This window comes from Parasteatoda tepidariorum, chromosome 6, assembly GCF_982258835.1.
Source record: "Parasteatoda tepidariorum strain Cologne lab strain chromosome 6, Ptep-v5.0, whole genome shotgun sequence".
Classification (NCBI taxonomy): Eukaryota; Metazoa; Arthropoda; class Arachnida; order Araneae; family Theridiidae; genus Parasteatoda; species Parasteatoda tepidariorum.
This window is the reverse complement of record NC_141760.1, coordinates 100,385,536-100,410,024: the sequence shown is the minus strand read 5'-3', so window position 1 is coordinate 100,410,024 and position 24,489 is coordinate 100,385,536. Positions and strand designations below refer to the sequence as shown.

Here is a 24,489-nt window from a genome sequence, read left to right as displayed (position 1 = left end):
ACATGAAATATATGAAATGTAATATATTTATAAAATTTAAAACTTAAAAAATTCAATTTTACTTCCTAAAGAAATTAAATAACTGAACACAAACTAAGTTTTAATTTTTTATTCATGAAGAATCAAGTATGAATTTATGTTAAAAACAAGTATGAATTTACGTTAAAATCAAGTATGAATTTATCTTAAAATCAAGTATGAATATACGTTAAAATCAGGAATAAATTTATATTCAAATCAAGTATGAATAAAAATATTTTGCTACCACATTATATACAAAATTCAAATTTTTTCGGAACGTCGGAACCAGCCAAATTTCTCCCAATACTTGATGCAGGAGTTCCCTTGTCTTCTGGATTGGGTTCAACATTACAAAGCTACGGAGTTTAACATTAGTAGTCGTAAATCCAAAAACTGGGTCAGCTGTTCAACGACTGTTATAAAATAAAATAAAATATGAGTTCTCTGAGCCGTGATGGCTCAAGTGATAGAACGTTATCCTTCCGTTAAGGTGAACCAGGTTCGAATCTCAGCGATGGCTGGTCGATACGAATTCCGCATCCTGCTTGCACCGACCACAGTGGGAAATATCCTCAGTGGTAGACGGATCATGGGTTGGAGTTCCCCTGCCGTTAGGCTAACCGTGTGAGGTTTTCGTGATTTCCCTCTCCATGTAACTCAAATAGGGGGTAAGTTCCATCAAAAAGTCCTCCACGAAGGCGAATTTCTCTTAATATTTGATACAGAAGTTCCCTTGTCTTCTGGATTGGATTCAAAATTACAAGGCAAAAAATTTGGTTGGCTGTTTAATGACAGTTATAAAATAAAAATATGAATTCACCAATAAATCTTTCGTTTCTCTTAATTAATCTTTGTTAAAAAATGTATTTAATATTACATGCATTAATATTTCTAACTATTTCCAAGATATTACAGTTGAAAAGAAATATTTAGATGCGAATAAAGAATATGAGTGAGCAAATATTCAAAGTTAAACAGCATTTCATTTAATCATTCGGTTCTTTTAATGTGTTAAGATTCTTCTTTATGACGTTTGTGCTTCGTTTTTTTTTTTTCCTTAAAAAAATTCATATTATTTTTTGAAGCGTGTTTGTGCCCGTAACTATTTTGCGATCCTCCTCCAAAAGGAAGTTAAATAAGTACACATATTAAGGATCGCAAATTAATTTGTTAGCAAGGAAGGAACGGAAACGCTATCAAAATCTGTCGAATCACTAGTGAGGAAGGGGGAATGGAAGGCATTAAAACTTAATTTTATTGTCTGATAAAACGTGGAATTATTTTAAATAACCGCCTTTTAACTCTTCTCTGTTATATCCAGAAGTCAAACAGATTCAATTTTTTTTAGTTTCTTAATAGTGATTCGTTAGATTTAGTGGATATTTTCTTTCTGCGTTGAATTATTAATTTGCGATTTCTAACGTGCATACTTTATTGATCTCAGTTTCAACAAAGATTTTAAAAATATATATTAAAGGTGGTTGTTACAGAACCCCCTGCGCATCGAGGTGACCCCCAAGCAGCTAAATTCCTTTACTTATATCTAAAAAACCACTAATAAAATTCTCGTATTTTTTTTTTTTTAAAATCAAGTGTGGTTTAGGATTTTAATTATCAAATATGTTTCATTGTTAATATGTTTGTTATTGAGAATAATTATTTAGTGATTAACCTAATTATTACTTAGGTAACCTAATTATTATATTAGGTAACTGTTACTTTAAGTGTAATTGTTGTTTAAAATACTTTCTCAAATGTTCGTAACAGAAGAGAAATAATTTGTTTTAGGGTCTGTTTGCATTTCTCCTGGTAAGGTGTCTTCACCTGGAAACAATTTTCCATATCATCATTATTTGGTAAGTGCTTTTTAATTAATTATTTTTATCTAATTATTTTCAATTAATTGTTTTTTAATTAATTATTTTTTAATCAGTTATTTTTGTAAAAAAAAAACAATAATTTTTAACCAGTGTAGAAATTTTTTTTTTATTTTTAATCGGATAATTTTTGTCAATCTATGTAGTTTTTGAAAAGTTTATGCATCAAAAATGGCATCTTTCTTTAAAACTTTATATTTTTTTTAAGACATTAAACGTGTATAAATTATCTTTTAATCTTAGTTTTAAGGAAATGTTTAAAATTACCATTTAAAGCGACTATTTACATCGCATTGACATCCTCCAATGAAGCTGACGTCACAAATACCGAAAAACAACGAAGGGAAGAAACCCGAAATCTGCCGAAGCAAGCGTGACGTCAAACAACCGGAACATTTTCACAGCGAAAAGTTGACTGCGCGTTGGTTCCATTGGTGGGTAGAGTGTTAGTTCGCAACAGACTTGTGTTTGAGGTTATTATAGTGTGGGGGAAAATCGACAGCTTTTATAGTGGAAAACCTAGGAATAAGCCATCGTGGATGATTATCTATAAATATTTGTGTGTTTTTCTACAAGCGATGAAGGAATGCACTTAAATTTAAAATCATTCTAATTAAAGTGAGTTTATTTAGTTGTTGTTCTATTTATCTTAAGAAACCTATCAAAAAAAGCTTTTTCGTCCTTTTTTTATTTAAATTTTTTTAAATTTTTGTTTTTAAAGTTGCTATTTTTATGAATATATTTGAAAACATCTGCAAAAATGTTTTAAATCATTTATTTCGAGCATAAGTGTTGATTTCTAAGCCCTGTGTCTTTAAAAAGTTTTGCTCTGCATAAAGTGCACTTAGAACCAGTATTTAGATAAGTGTTTACATCTTACAAACAAGTTTACTTTTAGAGTACGCTTGATTTAATGATAAATAATTCCTTTGTTTATTTAAGAATTGCTATACGGAAGGGGAAATAATTGTTGATTATATTATTTATTTATTAATGGACTGCGCATTTAATTGCTACATGTTGTACGCGATTTGCATATTAAGAAAATTTTCGCTTCGTTAATTTTGTTTCACTTAATTGAGATTATGTTATCCGTAGTACTCGTTATCATATAGAATTTGCACGATAAAATGTTCGTTCTCTTGCAATATTTGCTTTTCATTACCATATCACAATGCAATAGTATTCATTCAGTATTGATGATTGATATTCGTATCCAGATACTAAAACGAACATTTTCATAGCTTTTATGTATTCAATGTATGTTAAGTTTTAAACAACATCAATTTGTTTTCAGAATTTTCAATCAGTGCTAGTTTTTGTTGATAATCCCAGATATTTATAGCACGAGAGGTATTTAAATCTGTAGTAGAGGGTTTTGTTTGCCTTCAAATATTCCGTATCAGCGATTGCTTGATTTTTTATAAACAAACGCCTGAAATATTTAAATTAGATAATAAACAAAGTTAATTTACGTTTCTTCATTCAATCATTCAAGTTTTCATTCAGTTTCTTCAATCATTCAATTTTTTGTTGAAAATCATAGATATTTATTCTAAGATACGTATTATAGCGTGGAGGAAGAATAATTGCTCAAATCTACAATTGAAATTCTACAATTTTGCTGTTGATCAGTTTCTTAATTTTTGTAAGCTAACGTCCGAAATATTTACAATAGATAATAAACAGTTAAACATTTTAATGCAATAGAAGTTTTTGTTGATAACTAATAATAATAGATAATTTACGATAAATTGATTATTAATAATATTGTTAATCGTAATCAACAATCATAATAATTAAAATCATGATCAACATTAGAGTATTAATAATAGTCATAATAATAATTATGGGATATGTATTTAATACTTTAGAGGGGAATTAGTTATCCCCCTACAAGTTTCCTTTATAATTAATTTTTGTAAACTAACATTTGAAACATTTTTAATTGTTTATGAACAACATTATTTAGAATTTAGATTACTCCTTCAATAGTTTTTTTTTCGATAAAATTTTTTTCATTTGATTTTTTTTGTGACCAAATGTGATGTTTGAGATGGTGTATTTAAATAGTTGCTCTTAAGTAGAGGGGTAATATTTTATTCCCCTTCAGTTTTTTGACTAACTAACGTCTTAAAACAAAGAAAAAAATGTTCTTTAAATATTTTCGAAAATATGCACGCTTAATAATTTGTCGAAATTAATATGAAACAAATTATTGCTAGAAATATTTTAGGAAGATCCTTCGTATACCTACGGATTAATTTTATCGCTACAGCTATGTATGAACTAAATTTTACTTTAACTTTTTGAATAAATTTTCAAGAATATTTTGTTACAATGAGGGTGAAGAAATTTTTCTGGAAGATCGGTTAATGCTAGTAGTCCTAAAACTTGTGAGTTACCTGTACGTACTTCATTAATTGTTGCGGAGATTCAAGCTGAATTGTTATTTTGTTGTGCTTGCGATTTATGTGCAAACTTTATTTGAGCGTACGTAAATATGCTTTAAATTTATTCAGTTTGGTTTTTAATAAGAAAATTTAGAAGCTAGAATCAGTGTATGACCTTCCAGTATGATACTTTTTTTTGCGATTTTAAAATTTGGAAGAAAAATTTGGGAAGAGAAAAATTTCGAAGAGCTCATTAACGGGTTCAAATTTCCCCTTATTGAACTTCTGCCTTATTCTAAGGTTGAATTTAAGTTTAAGTTTTAGTTCGGTGCTCTTCAATAATTTATATCCAAAATGCATTATTTTTTAAAGAAAAGAAAACTTCAGATATTTTATAACGCAAGCATTTTATTTCGCTGATGGTGGAATCTGTTTTATTTATTTATCGTTCCTAAAATTATGAGAATCCTACAATTTTCCAAGCTTGAAATGTAACATTTTCGTAACAAAATTAACTCGAATTATTTCATTATAAGTTACAAATGCATGTGAAAGGTAAATCAAAAATCGCGAGTCGTTTAATAACTAATAAGAATCTTTTAAGCTAAAGCTTAAAAAAAAAAGGAAAAATTCTTATTTGGTTTATTGACTATCTTCGCTGTTACAAATTTTAAAAGTCAATAATTCTAATAAAATTGTATTAAAATCAAACTAGAACTTTTAATAAGTGAGTATAAAATGTATGAAAATTATTACAACCAATTTTTATAATAACATCCATTGTTGAACAGCCGACCCAATTTTGTGTTTACGACTACTAATGTTCAACTCTGTAGTCTTGTGATTTCGAACCCAATCCAGAATACAAGGGAACTCCTCGATTAAATATTGGGAAAAATGTGTCTTCGTGGCAGATTTAGATGGAACTAACCCGCATTTGCCTTAAAGGGAGAGGAAAACCGCAAAAACCTTCCACGGTTAGCCCAACTTCAAGGGGATTCTAACTCATTATCTGTCTACCACTGAGGATATTTTACGTATGTATTGTGGTCGGTGCGAGCCGAGTGCAGAATTCGTATCGACGAGCCATTGCTGGGATTGGAACACGTCTCACCTTATTAGGAGGCGAGTACTCTATCCCCTTAACTACCACGGCTCGCTCCGAGTTTATACGTACTGAAAAGTACGTATGCCAACTAGTACGTGACACAATACAAGCGTATCGGACTGAGATAATTTATGGGTGATCTTGGACCACTAAAGTCGGAAAGGTTCGTTTCATATATAATATCGTAGGCCCTGAAGGATGAATCTCGCGTTATCAATGTGATCACGGGCCTGAAAAATTTGGGGGGGAAATATAAAGAATCTTCCTTTTTCCCTTCCATTAATCAATGTTAATTTATTTCATAATTTACGATAGTTTAATCGCATGGTAAAGGTTACATTCCATTAAATTAAACGTGATACAGTGTTTTTCATAAAGCGTTTGGAGGAATTTTCATAACTTTATTAGAGAGCTTCATGAATAATATTATTGATGCATGTGTAAAGCTTGAATATTGAGTCATCAACCACTTTAACTGTCGCCTTTCCACCTGTTTAATGTAAAGTTTGAAGATTAAGGTAGTAGTTATGATAGACTTCTTATGAAAAGTCTGTTTTTGAGAGATTATGAGTATAAAATATACTGATAAATTTGTGAATTTATGAAAATAGATTAATGCTTTTGGGGTTTGATGAAAAATTACTAAAACTAGTGGCTTGCTTGTTCAGGCATTTTGTGAAAAATCATATTTTTATTTGTGAAAGATGTACTCATAATTTTCTGAATCGAAAATTACCGTGGATTCGGATTTTTTTCCTTCAGGGTTCCATATTTGTCAACGTATGGAAATTAAAGTAATGTTTTTGTGGGGAAATAACCATGTCTTTAAAGGAGTTTTAATTTTAAAATAATGAATTTAGAGACTTGATCAACTTCGAACTTTTCGAAGGAATTTTGTAAGATACTGAAATATTGTCTAGTGTCCGTTTTTAAGATTAAAATTTTCAGATAAAAGATAAAGATAAAAATTGTTAGGAGATAAACATTGTTGTGATGAATCCGTTTTTAAGATAGTGTTTTGTGAACGATTCGTTTTTGCTGCCGCAAAACTTTTTAGGACCGTTTATGCTCGGTAAAAATTTTTTGAAGAAAATATTATTAATAAAAATTTTTATGAATAGTCCATAAAATTTCTTTTGTAATGATTCCTATTGAAATATATAAATATATATTTAAATTCACCGTATAACTTAAAATGGGTCTTAGTTTTCATTTAATAATAATACTCCATTACCGTCGTCAAACAGGTAAACCATGTTGAGTTTGCGACTACCATTGTTCAACTCCTTAACCATGTCATCTTGTATTACACTCAGAAGACAAAATAACTTCTAAATTAAACGTTGGGGACGAACTCGTAATTGGAACTAACTGGTGTTGGTCTGACATGGAGAGGAAAATCACGGAAAAGTTAGCCCGAAAGCAAAACAATTCTAGCCACGAGAGATACTATACGTGTACGTGAGCCCGGTGAATGCCGGAGGGTAACTCAACCCCTCGATTAGATGACCCCTAAAAGAGGAATGTAATCATTAGAGGGGCTTAAAGGTGATTACCAAAAAAAAAGGAAAAAAATATTAAAAATGAATGAATATTTATAATAAAAATCATATCAACATTTAAAATTAATCTCGATGTAAACAAAAGCGAGAATAATTTTTGGAAAATATTTATACTTCCAACAAAATATTTTCAATATTTATTTATTTATTACGTTTATTGACCTAAACCTTCAATTTCAAATTAGTTTGAAAACAGCTTTTTATTCTTATTAAAATATTTTGTTTGAGGGCAATTTCTCCCAATTTATTGAATATCGTATTTGCAAACTTAAAAGCATACGAAATTAGTTTGAAAAAAAAAACCAGCTATTCCTATGACCTTTGGGAAAATAAGACTTTTTATCATTTGCACTTACTCGAATTTTTATTAATTTTTATGAGTTCAAAATTTTTTTAGAAACTAAACTTTACAATGTTCTTATTGTTACGGATGTAACACATTGAGTTATTGTATGTGACAAGTTTTTATTTCAATAAAAATTTAAATTTTTGAAAATTGGAGTAACATATTTTCACAAAAATTATCAGAACTGCTCGCAATTTTTTAACTGAGTACTTTAAAAATCTGCAAATATAACATTCATAAAAAGTGGAATTGCCCGTGAGTTGTAAAAAAATTTAAGGCCATAAGAATAATCGTAATAGATTTGAAATTTGAGTGTTCTTGCTGTGAGCAGGGTAAAGTGTCTCCCCCACCCCTCAACACGTTACTGGGACTGTGCAAGTCGAAATCTTTTTATAAAATAATATTACAGTTAATACTTTTTAAAATAAAATCTTCCAATAATATAAAGCACCCTAATATTGAGCGATTCTGTCTTTTAAATGTAATTTTAGAATTATTTTATGATCCACTGTTGTCTTTGAATCTGACTTTAATAGAGGAATATGTGGTAATAAATCGAATTCTCTCCTGGCAGCGTAATCCTAAATTCTAGGTACACGATTGTCATAAAATATTTGATTGATCTAGTTCTTGCTCAATTCTATTTAAAATTTTATGGCTTTGTATGACGTAAACGATAGCAGAAATATAAAATTTGACCATGAGCATATCTTCTGTGAACATAAAAACATAACTTTCTAAACTATTAATTTAATGTTTATTTAGATTCGTAGTTTTAAATAGATAAATGTTAGATAAATGTTTTGTGATTTTTTTTTTAAACTAAGTGAAAACTTGATTGTTATTATTAAAATAATGTAATAACGTTTGATAATTTTTCACTGTTTTATTTACTAAGGTTAAGATTTCACTTATAGCGTAGCCATTCTTTATTTAATATCTTTTATTGTCTGTCAAATAATACAGTGTTTTTTTCATTTTATTCTTCCTGTCATGCTCATCTACGTTTCCTTACTTGGAAATCATATTATTGTTTTTAAATATAAATAGTTTTTAAAATATAAATAATAATAAATATATAAATAATAAATATATAAATAATAAATATATAAATAATAAATATATAAATAATAATAAATAAAATATAAATAATGTTTAATATATAAATTTCTGATGACTGCAACGGTATTTATACACAATATTTTATCTTAAATCGAGGCAAACGTGTAAAAGTGATGTAAGCGAACATTACATTTGTCATTAAATAGGTCACAATGTTTTTTTTATTTTTTATATCCATACACATGTGAAGTGTTTCCTAAATCTGATTATAAAATAATACATCAATATGTATAAAACACTGCTTAAGTATATATGCCCTCCCAACAATGGCAATATAGCCCCAGTTTGGCTATAAGGATCCTATATGAACATGCAGTGATGTACCAATATTGGAATGAATAGGTTTTTTTCCTATTGGTCCTAGAATGACTTTTAATATTGGACAATAACAATTCTATATTGGACTGATATTGACTGAATATCGGATATAAAATATTAGGCTGATCTAACAATTCTATATAGGGCAAATATCGGGAAAATATCTGCCCTTTTTACCTTCATTGAGTCAAGATTATATATGAAGATTATATAATGAATATTGGTTGAGTGAGGACCCAAGTTATTCTGCTGCTAGGGTGTATATGTTACTGTGAATGACCGAAATTGGTGGTTGTTGACTTTCACCGGTGAATGTTGACAATCACATAGTCCAGTGTTTCCCATACTTATGACTTTTGTGTACCCTTTCTAAATTTTTCGTAACGCTGTGTACCACTAATAAAAATAATAAACAGATTTTTTACTAAAAAATTCAAAAATTGCACAAAAGTTAATTCACAACTAGCTGTTGACACCACTAATTATTAACTGTTAACTCTTCAAAAAAAAGTCAATAGAAAAATACGTAATCGTAAATTTTCATGGCTAGCTTTGTTTTTAAATAAAATTTTTTGAAATTTTCGTTTGTTGCAAGATATATCGCATAAGAAGGCGTACCCCGCTGAACAGTTCTCGTACCCCTGGGGGTGCGCGTACCACACTTTGGTAAACACTGACATAGTCCCTTTGGTAAATGGCCGAAATGTATACTCGGTCTAGTTAAGTGCCCATGCCCGGTATGCCTTACATCAATGTTTTTTTATTGTTCCGTGCCACTGCCCGGTGTACATTCAACCGGTACTCCGAATCCTTACGTTTTACCCAATCTATCCTCAGCAGATATTAAAATAACGAATAAATATAATAATATCAACGAATAAATTAATATCAAATCGGGTGTTACAAATATTTCGGAGATTCTTCAAAGCGACTAAGTGATTGTTGACATATACCGGGGAAAGTTTACATTCTCTTGATTTTGGTCATTCGCAGCAACATTTACATCAAATACGCCTCACTGCTTGAGAAAATAAAGTTATGTTCACTTTTAAAAAATTAAAAAAAGAAAATAAGTTATTTATAAATGTTTGACGAGTTCATCGCCATAAATATCGTTTTTCAAATTTCTTGACCTTTTTAGTATTTTTAAAAACTTGTAACGTACATTTGAAAATATCCGCTTGTTTTTTTTTAAAAGTACATCCGAAGTAAGTGAAAGAAAGGTAGTATTATTGCTTACGCTTGTAATTTCTTTTGAGATAAGCTACTGCTCTGTAAAGGATAAACTACTTAGTAAAATGTGATGTCTTATCGGTCAAAAAGTTTTTCCAGTTGATAAGATAAGAACAAAACAAAATGTCTTGCAATTCTGTTTATTTAGATCCAGTTATTGTGAAGTTTCTATTTAAAAACTGTTCGAACTTTTCTGTTAGAAACCTTTAACCTGATAGTTAACATTTTCAAAAAAATTTCAATGAAACGTTTGACTACCACAATCATGTTGAGCACTTATATAAGTTAATCTTAATGATAAATTATGAAATTGGCAAAAACAAATTACTTATATGCTGTTAACCTGACTAAGTGGACTATCAAATTATTGCCCCTGTAATAGTCAACTCCCCCCCCCCCATATCACAAAATCATTATAACTTCATTGTTGAGCATGATTGTATTAAATTATGTATTACACACAAATTCTTAACTTTTAACCTGAGGTCATTTTCGCATGAAACTGTTCCTTAGAATTGTTTCCGAATGGGTAGTTTACAAATTTCTATATTTTCTTACCTTTCTCGTTTTAACAGTTTTTGCTTGAATATTGAAAGTGTTTGGTAACTTTCATGCTTTACTAATTGTTTTTGAATTTAATAAATTTGATTTACAATGATTTTGACCCCTTTTACATGTGAACAATTAAGTATCTAAGTTATTAAGTGTTGGAAAGATCTCAACACATTTGGCGCTTTTACGAAGCAAATTTTGGGAAAGGAATTCTTTATGTGAAAGCGCAATAGCGATCTAAATCCAGAGATGGCATCCGTGATTTTAAACTGTGAACTCACAAGAGTCGCGGTAACTCAAATGATAAAGGCTTCGCCTTCCAATGAAGGGACCCGGACTATGGTTCGAATCCCAGTGGATGGCTGGTCGATACGAATTCCGCGCCTGGCATACGTCAACCACAGTGCTGACGTAAAAATTTCCTTTGATAGACGGAACATGGGTTGAAGTCCCCTTACCCTCATGATAACCGTAGGAGTTTTTTGTGGTTTTCCTCTCAATGTATAACGCAAATGCTGGTTAGTTCCATCAAAAAAAGTCCTCCACGAAGGCAAATTTCTCCTAATACTTTATCCTGGAGTTCTCTTGTCTTCTGGATTGGGTTCAAAATTACGAGACTTCGGAGTTAAACATTGGTAGTCGTAAACTCAAAATTGGATCGGCTGCTCAACGACGGTTATAAAATGTAAAAAAAAAATTGTAAATTTATTAAGGTAATTGATAGATATTGTTTTCAATAGATATTTAATGAAATTTTCGAGGCAGGTTTATGAAAACACAATACTCAGAAAATTCTTGTTGACTAATCTGAAAATGTGTCGTATTACCTAACATATTGCTCCAAGGCCTTTAATTATTAAATGTCAGCCTAGATTATTGCATAATCGAATTTTCTAATAAGCGGTTTTTGCTACAACTTTTTCTTTTCAAAAATGGGTATTCTTATTAAACGGAAGTTTAGAATTTTCTTCCCCCGATTCAACCTGTTTCTGCTAGTCTCAATCGCACATCCAACACGGTATTCGTGAATAGAATTATGATTCGTTTTATAGAACGGGCAAAAAACATCTCAAGCGTGAAACCCGATGTCAAAAATTTTCTTTTTCCTTCAAATAATCTGAATTGGTAAAACCATTTTTCATCGATTCCGTGAAGAGTTCATTATTTTTAGTTTGTTGTTACCTGTCTCATTTGCAATAACCCTGATAGCAATCTGTCGTGAATAAAACGAGCCGCATCAGTGATTTTGATATTGTATTTGGGTGAATATGTTAAGCTCTATCCAAATTCATACTATTTATAGTTGCTTGTTGTTATTTTATGAATCTAACACTAAATTAGATTCCTATAGATCCTGATTTTTTCATCCTGGAATTCACCTTTTTGTAATTTTTAAAAATGTTGCAATTTTAGCCATTTTGTTTTTTTACTTTTTATTCTATTTTCCGATGATACGAGTTTATTTTCTGAAAGAGGTATATACGTTTTGTAAACATGGAAAAAACACTATGTTTAAAATAGCTTCAGTTTTAAATGAACTGATTTTTTCTTATTAAATTACTATAATTTTTTTGGTTTTACTTGTGATATTTAAAAGAAGAAGAATGCAAATTTGTTCTCGGAAAAGTTGTTTTTAATGTTGAAACGTCTCAAGTATTAAGTTGTATCGACTTACATGCGGGCTATTTAGATTTATACAAACAAAACATTATTTCCGGAGAATGAAGTAATGAAAAATCATATTTTATAATCAGAACTTTTTAAGAAAACATTTTTGCATGTTAAAGTTAAGTTTGTCCCGCAGTGGACTGATCGTTAAGACACTGTTCTCAGCACATCACCGAAGTCAAGCATCACTGGCTGCGGTCAGTGTGCTGGTGGGTGACCACTTGGATCAGTCTGCGTAGGGACCGAGGGTGTGCGGTATTGGTCCTCGTTAAACTGTTCTACCGCAAAGTGCTCGACTTCGCGTACAGGCCGTCGAGCTACCGAAGCAGGGGTGCCATCCCCTCTGCAGAGGATCAAAATTGTGATGGCATGTCTTCGGATCATCCTCAGGGATGTTTCCCAGACCGTCGCCAATAGCCCTTTGTGCAGCTCTAGTGCGACGTAAATAAACTACAACAACAACTACAACAACAATAAAGTTAAGTTTCTCCACATAAATCAGAATGTTAATTAACATGAAGTTAATTAAATTCAGACATTAAATTTGTTGCAATATAATTTTTTCTCGTCTACGTCTTTTACTTAGATTTATTATTTGTTTATGAATTTTATTGTAATCTTGATATATTTTTGTTTCGTGTACCTGACAACTTCGATACATGATTAGTTTATAATCTACATGGCTTCGAGACAGTTTTTGTGTAAAGTAAGAACCTATAGTGAAAGAATATTGAATGTGTCACTTAAGATAATTGATACTAGGCGGGCTTACTTGAAATAGAACGGACAGAACTGTTGCTCACCTGAACAAATGCCACGTTTCAACAGCCAATCAGGATCGAGATGCACATACTACGTCACTTGTTGGTATCTCATTGCGATGCGTTCAGCATTGCTCACAAGCCGCCTATATTCTCAGACTAACTGATACCCATCGATCGAAAGCTGGTTGGGCTTCAAGCCGTCATTCGGGGTTAGAACCCCTGTTTTTCACAATGACAACTGGACGCCATTAAAAAAAAAAAACAATAAAATTAATATTTCTATAGGGATAGCTAAAAACCAGCTGTATTTATTTTATTAAAAGAAATAAGTTGTGTAATATTCATATGGTTTTTCAGCTTAAAAATATATAATATTTTTTGTCATTAACTTGTTGGATGCCATTGGGGTGACCAGTGACCGGCACTGAGTTCGTTCGTTGCGCCTCGGGGATCACCGGTGACCAGCGGAGCCAAAATTATTAGAAACACATAATTCGAGTAAATTTTTAATGCTTTTATTTTTTTTCATATTATCGTTACTAAAATGGTTTAAAAAAATAAATGTAATATCGAACTCACAAAAGTCATTTTGGCCAGACGGGCAAGCCATGTAAAATTAGCGTGGCATTCAACGTAGCCGTTAAAGCCCCAAAAGTACGGGGGGAAAAACTGTGAGCCTCTCCAAACATTGTATTTATTGTTTTATTATCAATCAGTCCTAATTAGCAATATTTCAATGAAAATTTGTTTATTAAATCAGAAAGTTATGCTGAGTCCTTTGGTTGTAAACGTTATTTTATAAAAATGTAATAATTCTTTGTAATATTTTCTTGAAGGCACCTTGACCGTAAACAAATATCCCAAAGAAACTAGAGGTCGAAATGACAGAAATGTCTTTTATGCAGCTGTAAATGCTTGTTGTGACAAAATTCGATTAAATTTATCACGCGCGCCGTTCCCTGCTGTCGCAAACTTAGTATAAATACAATAAAACTGTAATGTAAGTTCTAGTTTCAGGAATAAATATTAAATGACAGTTTCATGGGTCTGTGAGAATAAATAACCTTATCATCTCAAAAATTAGTTATTCATGTTCATCTCCCCGTTGTCTGGAGTTATCACGATAACTCTGGGGCGTGATATTAATATTTGTAATCGTGGGGTATGCGACGATATTTCATATCGTGGCGATTGCAATTCCACCGGGTGTTTTGAATTCGCAGTCTGCTGTATATTTATTTAGCTATTCCCGATTCGTCAAAAGATTATGAAATCGTCATAGCTTTCTTCTTCCATTTGGCTGCCAAGGTTTATTTTGTTATCTTAATATTTTGTGTATTCATAATGCAACATTGCATTTGTTATGTGAGTATAAGAATCATGTAATTTTAATTTCAAATTGTCTGCGTCAAGTTAGATACAATAGCTGGTTGATACTAATTTTAACTCCGTTGGTAAGAAAAAAATTGTTTCCTTAAACAGTTACACTTTTTTTTTAATGAAAATTTTTGTCTTAATTTATATTAAAAACCAATTACAAACCAATGCTTTTTGTTTCCTTTCATTGAAATGGAAAGAAAAGTATTTCTAAGATAGTGTGCAGATTTTGGGTCAAGTTTTAGTAAATTTGTGTTTTTAAAGTTACTTTATTATTATAAGTATTATAAATAAACTTCATAATTTATATTTAGTTTTATTAAATTTGATAAGTTTATAAATAAATAATAAAATTAATTTATTAGTAAACTTATATTATTTACGTTAGCAACTGTTTTTTCCATTTTATTTCGAGTAAGCAAAGCCCGCTAGTATCAATTCTCTTAAGTGACACATTCTATATTCTTTCACAAAGATTCTTTCTAAAAAATATCAATTCTTTCATTATGTACGCAAAGACAGGCACGAAGCCATCTGGAACATGAACAAACTAATTTTCATCGAAGTTGCCAGGTACACAAAACAAAAAATTATAACGGTTGCAATAAAATAATAAATCTATGTTAAGTAAAAGAAGTAGATGGGAAATAATTATATTTCAACTAATTCGATGTTCTATACGGGTCTGTACTTAATTAACTTATCGTTATTTATTATCATTCTAACTTATGTAGAGAAGCTCTTAGCTCAACTTTAATAGGACTATTTGGTGATAAAGATTAGCTGGCACTTACGTCATAGGTCACATGTGTGAGTATGGGAGGTCTTATAGTGCAAGTACCCAATTAATATATTTTATATTATTTTAAGAAGTTGACCTCTTCGTCTTCGATTATTTATCATCTTTAAAAAAAATATTTTTATTATTTATTTGCTTGTACTTTGTTCTCTTGCTTTTTCTAACCGTGTTCTTTATTATTTATAAATTCTATTCGAAAGCTACTATATTTAGAAATTTTATTCTTAACCTTTTCGCTGCCTGAAGTTTTAACTACTTTAACCAAAAATCAAGTTTCAGGTAGAAAATTTTATTCCAAAATTAAAATACTTCATTATAAAGTCGTTTGGATCATTTTACATCTCGCCATTTTCTCACAGGATTTCAGCATTAAGCCGTCACTGCCTGTCTTCTCTACTTAATTACATTTTCTTTTCCCCGCCATTTGTAAAATGAAACGTTAATGAACGCTTAACATTCCGTCGACTTCACACAAAATAACTACCTTATTTAATCCCTTCTTACTAACTCCGGATGGTTCGCCATTTATTTCTTTAATTTTTACATAAATTTTTTTCGAGTTTAAAATTATGAAATTTTAATCTTTAATGCACATACGTTCTACGAACATTCTAAATGCAGCGAGGTTTATATTTAAATACTCAATTAGTGCGACGCCAGCGTTGTCACATTATATTATTCACCAGAATTCCGAGCCAAAGCCGTTATTTGTAACAGTAGATCATTCGAGTTGATGTTGCATAATTTCATTATGCATGATTATTCACTGTTTCTACGAAGCGTTTTGTTAGTTTAATTATTAGACGCGCTTCGCGAAACTTGCTTTGCGTCGTTAAGCTTTGTAGTGGTTGGATATTGAGCCTTGTATGTTTGCTTATATCAGTTTTAATAGATTCGTCTGAGTAATGATTTATTTCAATGATGTTTTCTTTTCCCATTTAATTCTATTAATTTTTTCTTTCCCGTTTTTGATATTATTCAAAATAAAGGGATGTTTAGTTAACCAATATCTTAATTTAGTGGTGAATATGCTAATTATATTTTACCTTGTGCATGTATACTAATAAAATAATATTTTCTTAGTTAGAGCGAATATTATGTTTCGCTACTTTAGACGTGATTATATTAAACGTTTTGTTTTATTTTTTCCTTCTTAATTAATCACATTAGGAAAAATACATTAATCAATAAACGAAACATTTTTATTATATTACAAACAAGCAATATTTATTGTTTATTTATAGAAATACATAACAGTTCTTTAAAGTGTTAGGTTCAAAAACATCAGTTTAAAAGTTCAAGATATATGTTTAAACCTATATCAAAAAGTGCTACATTCATGTGTTGAATATAAAAAAAATTTATGGTGTAGTTTCTGTTCTTCGATACGGGAAATAGTGTTGCGGTACCGATAATTAATTCAGTAGTACAGGCGCAGTATTAGTGCAGAAAGTTTGCAGAACAGAAATCAGGGAGAACAGAGAATAATCAGGGAATTTTATCAATCTGGAAAAATCGGAGAAATATCAGGGAATTTAACTCAAATATCTCATAAATAAGAGGAAATAAATTAAATTTAAGATATCTGAAATTCCGATTTTTCCTTTCCTTCAGAAAAATTGGTCTAGTAATAAAATGTTTGTTTTCCATCTCTAATGGCTAGCATATTTGTTTTGTAATACATTTTATGCATAAGAATGAGGTATAAATAAAAAATTAACAATAAAATTTAGGAGGTTGGTTATAAAAGCTAGGTAAATTCCGTAAAACAATTTTGAAAAAAAAAAAATCAGCGATTTATTATTATTTTTTTTTTTAGTGTCTTTAGTTTTTTTTATAGCACTTCATTTAGCAGTGCTGAAAACTAATGTGTCCCATTTTATCTAACTTTTTACTACACATATTCACCAATCATAATGCTGTGTCTACACTGTTTTCAATAAAAATAATCCAGGTTCGAGTTTCCGTTAGGTTATATTAAAGAGCACAGTTGATAGAGATAAGATAAAATCCTAGCGATATTTTTCACCCCGTTTTTTTCAGTTCATAAAATAAATAAATCATGATATTTACAAGACATTCTAACTTGACCTTTAACCGAATATTTTTAAAATTCTAATCGTGATTACAACTCGTAATTTCGCATTATATTCGCTAATGTTGATATAAATACTACTGTTGATATAATTTCTCCTCGCTCTAATGTGATAAATACTACCAAATATGTTGGCTTTTTGCGTAAATACCCATCATATAATAATTTTATCAAACGTAATAATAACCGCAACCAGTAAATTCTGAGCCATGATGGCTCAGGGGATAGAGCGTTCGCCTTCCAATAAGGTGAACCGGGTTCGAATCCCAGGGATGACTGATCGATACGAATTCCGCATTCGATTTATATCGACCACAGTGCTGATAATATCCTCAGTGGTACTTGGTTCATGGGTTAGAGTCCCCTTCCCGTTAAGTTAACCGTGAGAGGTTTTAGTGGTTTTCCTCTCTATGTAACGCAAATGCGGGATAGTTCCATCAAAAAGTCCTCCACGGAAGCAAATATCTCCCAATTCTTGATCCAGAAGTTTCCTTGTCTTCTGGAGTGGGTTCAAAATTACAAGGCTACGGAGTTGAACATTAGTAATCAATCGTTAACTGGCTGTTCAACGACGGTATCCAAAAAAAAAAGATGAAAAAAAGAACAGTAAATTCTTAATCTCAATCGATTTATATATTTCTGTAACATGAGTTATTAAAGATTAGATATCTATCGGTACAAATAAAGAATATTGGATTCTATAAATAGAACAATTTCTGTCATTTTCGGAATGTCTTATTCCAGTTAGATATATTCCGCCAATATTATTTTCTACCTGGATTTAATAAGCCGCGTGGCCGTGAAATATCATACACGCCATCTACGCTGTCCCACTCATCAGCGTATGACAAGGTTATTAGCAGTTGCACGCGATTGCTAATATTGAGATGACAATAAAACACATTGTCGAACATAACTCATATCGGAATTCCTCAAATCTGCCTTTGTCCTTGCCATGTGGCATTCGATATACTTTATGCATAGTATCGTTTAAAAAGAAAGAAAAATAATTAATTTAATGGAATGTTTTCGGTTTCTTTTACCGTCTCTCTTTCTTTTTTGTCATTTTTATTCTTTACATACGGTTGTTTTGATAGCTTCATTGTTTATTAAAAGTATTTGTTAATCTTGTATATTTAGTTAAATTTTTAATTTGGATATTTTTGTTCTTAACAAACTTTCAATTATATTGTATTATTGGACAGCACAATACCTGTCAAAAAAAAGGTAGAAAATAAAGGCATGACTTAATTAGATTAGAAGAAGCAGAGCTGGGTAATTTTACGAACTTCTATGAAATTTTCAACAAAACTTTAAAGCAATAAAATGACGCGTTTTATATGGATTCGAGTAAATAATTTAAAACGACTTATTTCTCATATTTTTAGACTTTCTAAAAAACTAATTTTATTACAGTTTGAACTGATGAAAACCGATTTGGATGACGTTAAAAGTTGACTTTGTATATTATTTAACAACCTATCAAAAACTGTTGATTGCAGAATTGTATTGGCATAATTTTTGCCACAAAAAAATTATTTTGTTTTATTTTATTTTATATCCGTTGTTGAACAACAGACCCAATTTTGGGGTTTACGACTACTAATGTTCAACTCCGTAGCCTTGTAACTTTGAACCCAATCCGGAAGACAAGGAAACTCCCGGATCATTACCCCCAGAGGTATTGATTTGTTATGGGAACATGGAGGACTTTGCGACTCAACAGATTTAACTTGCACCAGTCACCATTTACTACACTTCGGCCGGCTGGAATCGAACCCACGAACGCTTGGACATGTCCCCAGCGCTCTACCGACCAGGCTCTCCCGGCCTTCCAAAAAAATAATAATAATAATGAATAGCGAATCTAATTAACCGCATTCTTTATATCTCGAATTGTGATTGTGTGGAAACCTTGCATTTTACATGCATCAGAAAATATTGCCCAATAGAGTAAATATTTATCATCAGTTAATGTGTGAAAATTAAATAAAAAGGATTAAGAGCATATTTAGAATTTTTCCTTCCAGTCGACATTCCTTCGTTTGAGTTGGGTCGAAAGAGAAAGGGCCTCTTAGGAGTCTTTGTAAAATGTTTCTATGATGTTTTTTTAGTTACTACGAAGATTTCTCATGGATTGAATAGCTTTTCTTAGAAGTTGAATGTCCTTTCTGAGCTAAATATTTTGAAAACAACAACGCTGAAATAGCCCTGAGAAGATCCGTCTCAAAGGATGTATCTGATCATAAATTTAAACAACTGAATGAAAACAATAGACTTGGGGAGGCACAAATAAACGCAGACAAATGTATCTGTTACCGTGAAAGAACGAAATCAAGAGAATGTCAACTTTCACCTGTGAATGTCAACAATCACATAGTCGCTTTGGTGAATGTCCGAAATATTTGTTATATCCGATTTGATATTAATTTATTCGTTGATACTGTTATATTTATTCGATATTTTAATATTTGCCGAGGATAGATTAGGAGAAACATCAATGTTCGGAGTACCGGGGAAATTTATACCGGGCCGTGGCACTTAGCTAGACCTATTATATATTTCGGACATTTACTAAAGCGACTATGTGATTGTCAACATTCAGCGGTGGAAATCAACTAACTCCAATTTCGGTCATTCTCAGTAGTATATCTATGAAGAATGTCCTTGATTTTTTTTTTTTTTTTTTTTGTAAACCGAGATAATTAGATAAATCGTTAAGATTTTTTCTATTTTTATGCATAAAATGATTAGTTCAAAATGTTTTATTTAATTGTTTGTAAAACAATACGCATGCTTTTGGATATGTCAGTTGGATAATTTATAGTAACTAATTATCCCGCCTTTAATTCATCCTAATCTTGGGCATCTCTGTGAGAGAAAAATTTTTCAAGTTTTTAAAGATTCTGTCTAAACATGTCAGTTATTCATTTTTTTTAATTTTTTTATTTAGCAAAAAATTGCTTTTTTCACGAAGATGGAACTTTGCTAGAAATCACTTAACTTAAAATAACTAGAAAATCACGAAGGATTAATTACTGTTATGGGTCTTAATATCTCCCTAAAGAGACTTTGAATAAAACTACTCTACGCTTACGTGTTGGTTAGACTAGTGGCTAACAAAATGGACTTACCTTTATTTAATTCCTTGCTGCTGTAGGAAACTAATATTAATATAATGTGTTACTGAATCAGAAACACTGATTGTATTTGAGAGTTATTCTTGCGTCGTTGCATTTGAAAATTGTATAGACTTAATACAGATTGTTTCTTTGATTATCCTGCATAGTGAAAGTGAAACTTGAAATTTTTAACGTCTCTCTAAGTGTTTTTTAAGAAAAAAATGTTTGTTCACAGCGCCATCTATTAAACTATCAATAAACATAACACAATCCTTGATCCAAATTCATATAGTACATCCATTTGAAACGAGATCTAAATAGGTTAGTACAAGGTTTCGAAAATCAGTCATGTAATTTTTCACCAAGTTTCATTACGAATAAAGGAATCTGATTAATCGACTAATCTATGATTATATCTACTTACATATGCAATTCTTTTTAATGATCGAAGCTGCGGTGTTCATATATAAATGTGAAACTGCTACGTTTTATTGTTTTTATTATTAATTGTGTCTCCTAACAAAGTTCATTTGCTCGATTGTAGTCTATAAAACTCTTACAAATTACAACGTTAACAGAAGCAGGATGCTGGTTCTTTTTTCTGACAGATTAAGTTCACTTCTAAAAAATTTAGAGCGTGTTATTCTTAAAATTTGAACTTGTTTATTTAACTTTAAAATATAATCGATTGCAATCAATAACAATTATCTCTTTGAGTTTACAGACATAAAAATAATAAAATGAAAATAATAATCTATACTGAATAAGTTGCTGGAAACGCAACTATAATGTTTTAAAAATTTTGTGTAGAGGACGTATTATCTCGTCTCATGCGCACAGTGAATATTCCTGTAAGACGAGTAATCTCGTCTTTCGTGGTGAATTTGATAGCATGATACTGTGGTTTAACTTGTGGAGAAACGTGGTTTAATTTAAAAACCTTAAGACTACAACTAATTTAACACAGTATTGTGAGACGGTTCGTATAGTTTGAAAAGTTTTGCTTTTTGGTGAAAAGTCATGCTCTGAGAAGTCATTTCAGAGCGATGACGTTGGTCCTTTAAAGCAGATTCGTCACCGCTGTCACTTATATATATTTTTTTTTCTGACACTCTAATTACAAGTAAAAATATATTTTGGTATTTTTTTAATTATTAAAAACCGTTGAATAGTCGCTAGAAAAAAATATGTTACATTATCGGAATTATATCTGTACCAAAATATGAAATCCCAAAAGAGTTCGAATATTTTTTTTCATTCGTATTCAAAATTTTATCAATAATTGATTTTGTAAAATAAAGAAATCTCAATGATTTTTTTAACGTGCCTCTTAGATTTAAATAACTGCAAATTCGATAAATTATAGTTTAAAAGTGAGCCGTGTTTGAAAGTTTTTACCTTTAACGCAGACACCAGTGTTTCATGCTGTATTTTATAACCATAGATTGTTAAAATTTTACAGTTATTTTGACCTAAATCAATACAAAATAATGAAAAATACGTTTAAAGAAAATTCTGTGTCAAAGGTTTAAGATAGCACGACTATCAATTGTAAGGTAGTAGAACATCACAACACGGCAGCAATTTTTGCATTGTTTACTTTTCAGAATATTAATTTAAATTTATGTCTTCTCTCTTTGTTTTCTAGTGTTAATATATATGAGAACTTCAATCTTTTGATTGGAACTCTTATTTAAGAAAGTAAAATTAAGTGAATTAATGTTTATAGTGAATCACAAAAATTCGGCATTGAAATTTATTATAATTCATTTTACTACTAATTCCTGGAGAAAACGAAATTTGTAAAAATATTATATTCCTGCAGTGAAGTTTGAAATTTAATATAATCACTACTTCAATTTGCTGCTATAAATCCGTAATCCATATTTTTCAATCGTAAATTTTATCTAATTTTAACCGTCAGCTGTGTGCAACTCTGTATTCTATTTATTTATTTTTTAAAGTATACGCACAGCCCCTACGTCCACCCCAACCTTTAGTAAACTGATAAAAAGAGAACATCAGATGTTAAGTACAGGAAAACTCCCATTTATTTGAACTCCTGATTTAAGCAAAATTAAGAATCCTTTTTGTTTTAATTCTACATTTACAATCTATATTTTTTATTGATCAATATGGTTTGTTCCGTTATTTTTTAACTCCGAGAGAAAAACTGTTCTTACTTGCATGTTTAAGCTTTCTTACACGGCTATTATCGGTATTTTCTTTCTAAGAGAAAAAATGGAACAATAAACAATCACCATAGAAACTAGCGAGCAACCGATAGCTAAGGCAAATCAATGGAAAAAATGCGGAGTGATTTTACTCGCAAATGTTTAGTTATTTTGGAACATAATCAAAAAGAAAAAAAAAATGTTTTGATGGAAATGCCGATAATTCCGTCAGATTTGTGAGCATAGCTTGGCATACTAAATTATTCACTCATTTTATTAATGGCAGGCATTGATGGATGCGACTTTCGCTTTAATCTAATCTTCCTTGAGCATGCGGTGGAACTTTTGATATCGCCCAAAATGTTCTCATCTAGTATTTTATAAAACCGCATAGTGTTTACTATGTAAATCTTTTCCTAAGTATAAATAACTCTTTTGTTTTTTCACCTAATACACTAACAATAATTTATTATGTGTTAATTAAATTTTGCTTTATTCAAATCTTGTTATTCGTCCAGGAAAATTACACCAATTAATTAAAAGGAGCTAAGTGAAATGCCAAGCTTTCTCTAAAGCTTTATTTTTATCGCTTGCTCGCTTTTTCTTTTTTACATATTAGGTGGGTCACGTTTATGGCATTTTGATGACGTCATACTAATTTTAAATAAATCTCAAGACGATAGTTTAACAGTCTGCGTCCCATTAGACCAGCATTTTAGGATTTGTTTAACTTTCAGCATTAATTTTTTGTCTGTTTTTCTTTCGAATTCCTATTTCAAATAGTGTTTTTTTTGCTCCTTTAATGTTGCTTTAAAAATTTTTATGATTTAAATTTATTAGGTTATATTATCTCTTCTCTTACGATCCCTTAAATTATTAGTTAAATCCTACACCTTCTTAAGCGTTAAACATGTATGTATTGCTTAAAAGAATTTGGATGACTTAGACACTTCACAAATTTGTTTAGCATAAAATTGAACCCTTGTAATGTTATTTATTATAAAAATGGCCTTCTTTAAAAAAAAATAGTTAATGACGTCATAAATTTAAACTAACAAGAACATATTTTCATAAATTTGCAAAATTAAGGATCAATTTTCACCATTGTACTCTTACAGAACCTTTCACGAAACATCTGAATCGACCCCTGATCTCAGTTTCTGCAATTAAGCTTTATTGCCCTCTATTTTGTAACTTAAATTTTTAAGCTATGTCCAATACATTATTAAGTTTTGTACCTTGAGAAGCTTTAGAACAAATGTCCTTGAGAACAAATGTCCTTGAGAACAAATGCCCAATTCAATTTCGTTCAATAAATGAACCTCAGTTTTAAAACAAATCTATCGTGAAGTCTATTTTTATTTACTAAAAGGTTTTAATTTGTTATTCAATTTGTTATTGTAAATTGAAAATGCGATTTAAAAAAACTCATATCTTGTCCATTTTAAATCATGAAAAAATTAAATTTTAAGCAAGAAGAAAGCAAAAATGTTAAAATGTGTTCTACATAAATAATTACTCCGTCTTAATCTGTTATTTTTCTCGTTAAAATTAAATTAAAATAGTTCTAGCTTTTTAGACATGGTTACGTTTTTTTTTATTTATTTATTTATTTTAAACAATTTCATCGCGGCAATGGTTCGCATCTGTTTCACTCGCAGCTCTAAATTTGAAACAAAACGCGAATTTCTTTAAAAATTTGTTTATTTTTCTTTAAAAAAATAATTATCAGTTGCACTCAATGTTTCTATGACTACCAGAGCTGGTACTTACTTCCTGACGTTCTTTTACTGTTATTAAATTACAGAGGTGATTTTCTAATCTGGTGGATCTTAAAAAAAAATTTTTTTTCAACAAAAATATCTCTTCTTTATTTATTTATTTTTGCAAAAATGTAGTTTTTAAAAAAAAAAAAATATTTGATATGATAGTAATAATAAAGAATAATTGCAACGGAT

At 30.3% G+C, this 24,489-nt stretch overlaps 1 protein-coding gene across 3 annotated transcripts in view; it reads left to right on the top strand.

The window, feature by feature from the left end:
* The window catches only part of LOC107455244 (uncharacterized), a 138,626-nt gene that overhangs the window by 40,108 nt on the left and 74,029 nt on the right, over positions 1 to 24,489 (top strand). Inside the window, exon 2 of one of the 3 annotated variants that reach the window (XM_087166280.1) lies at positions 1,810 to 1,877. The exons of 1 other annotated variant lie outside the window; for it this stretch is intronic. The gene's annotated coding sequence lies outside the window, so the exon portion shown is untranslated. Of the gene's footprint in view, positions 1 to 1,809; positions 1,878 to 2,303; positions 2,517 to 24,489 lie in introns of those variants that run through there. One more of the 3 variants, XM_087166279.1, reaches the window with a different exon arrangement.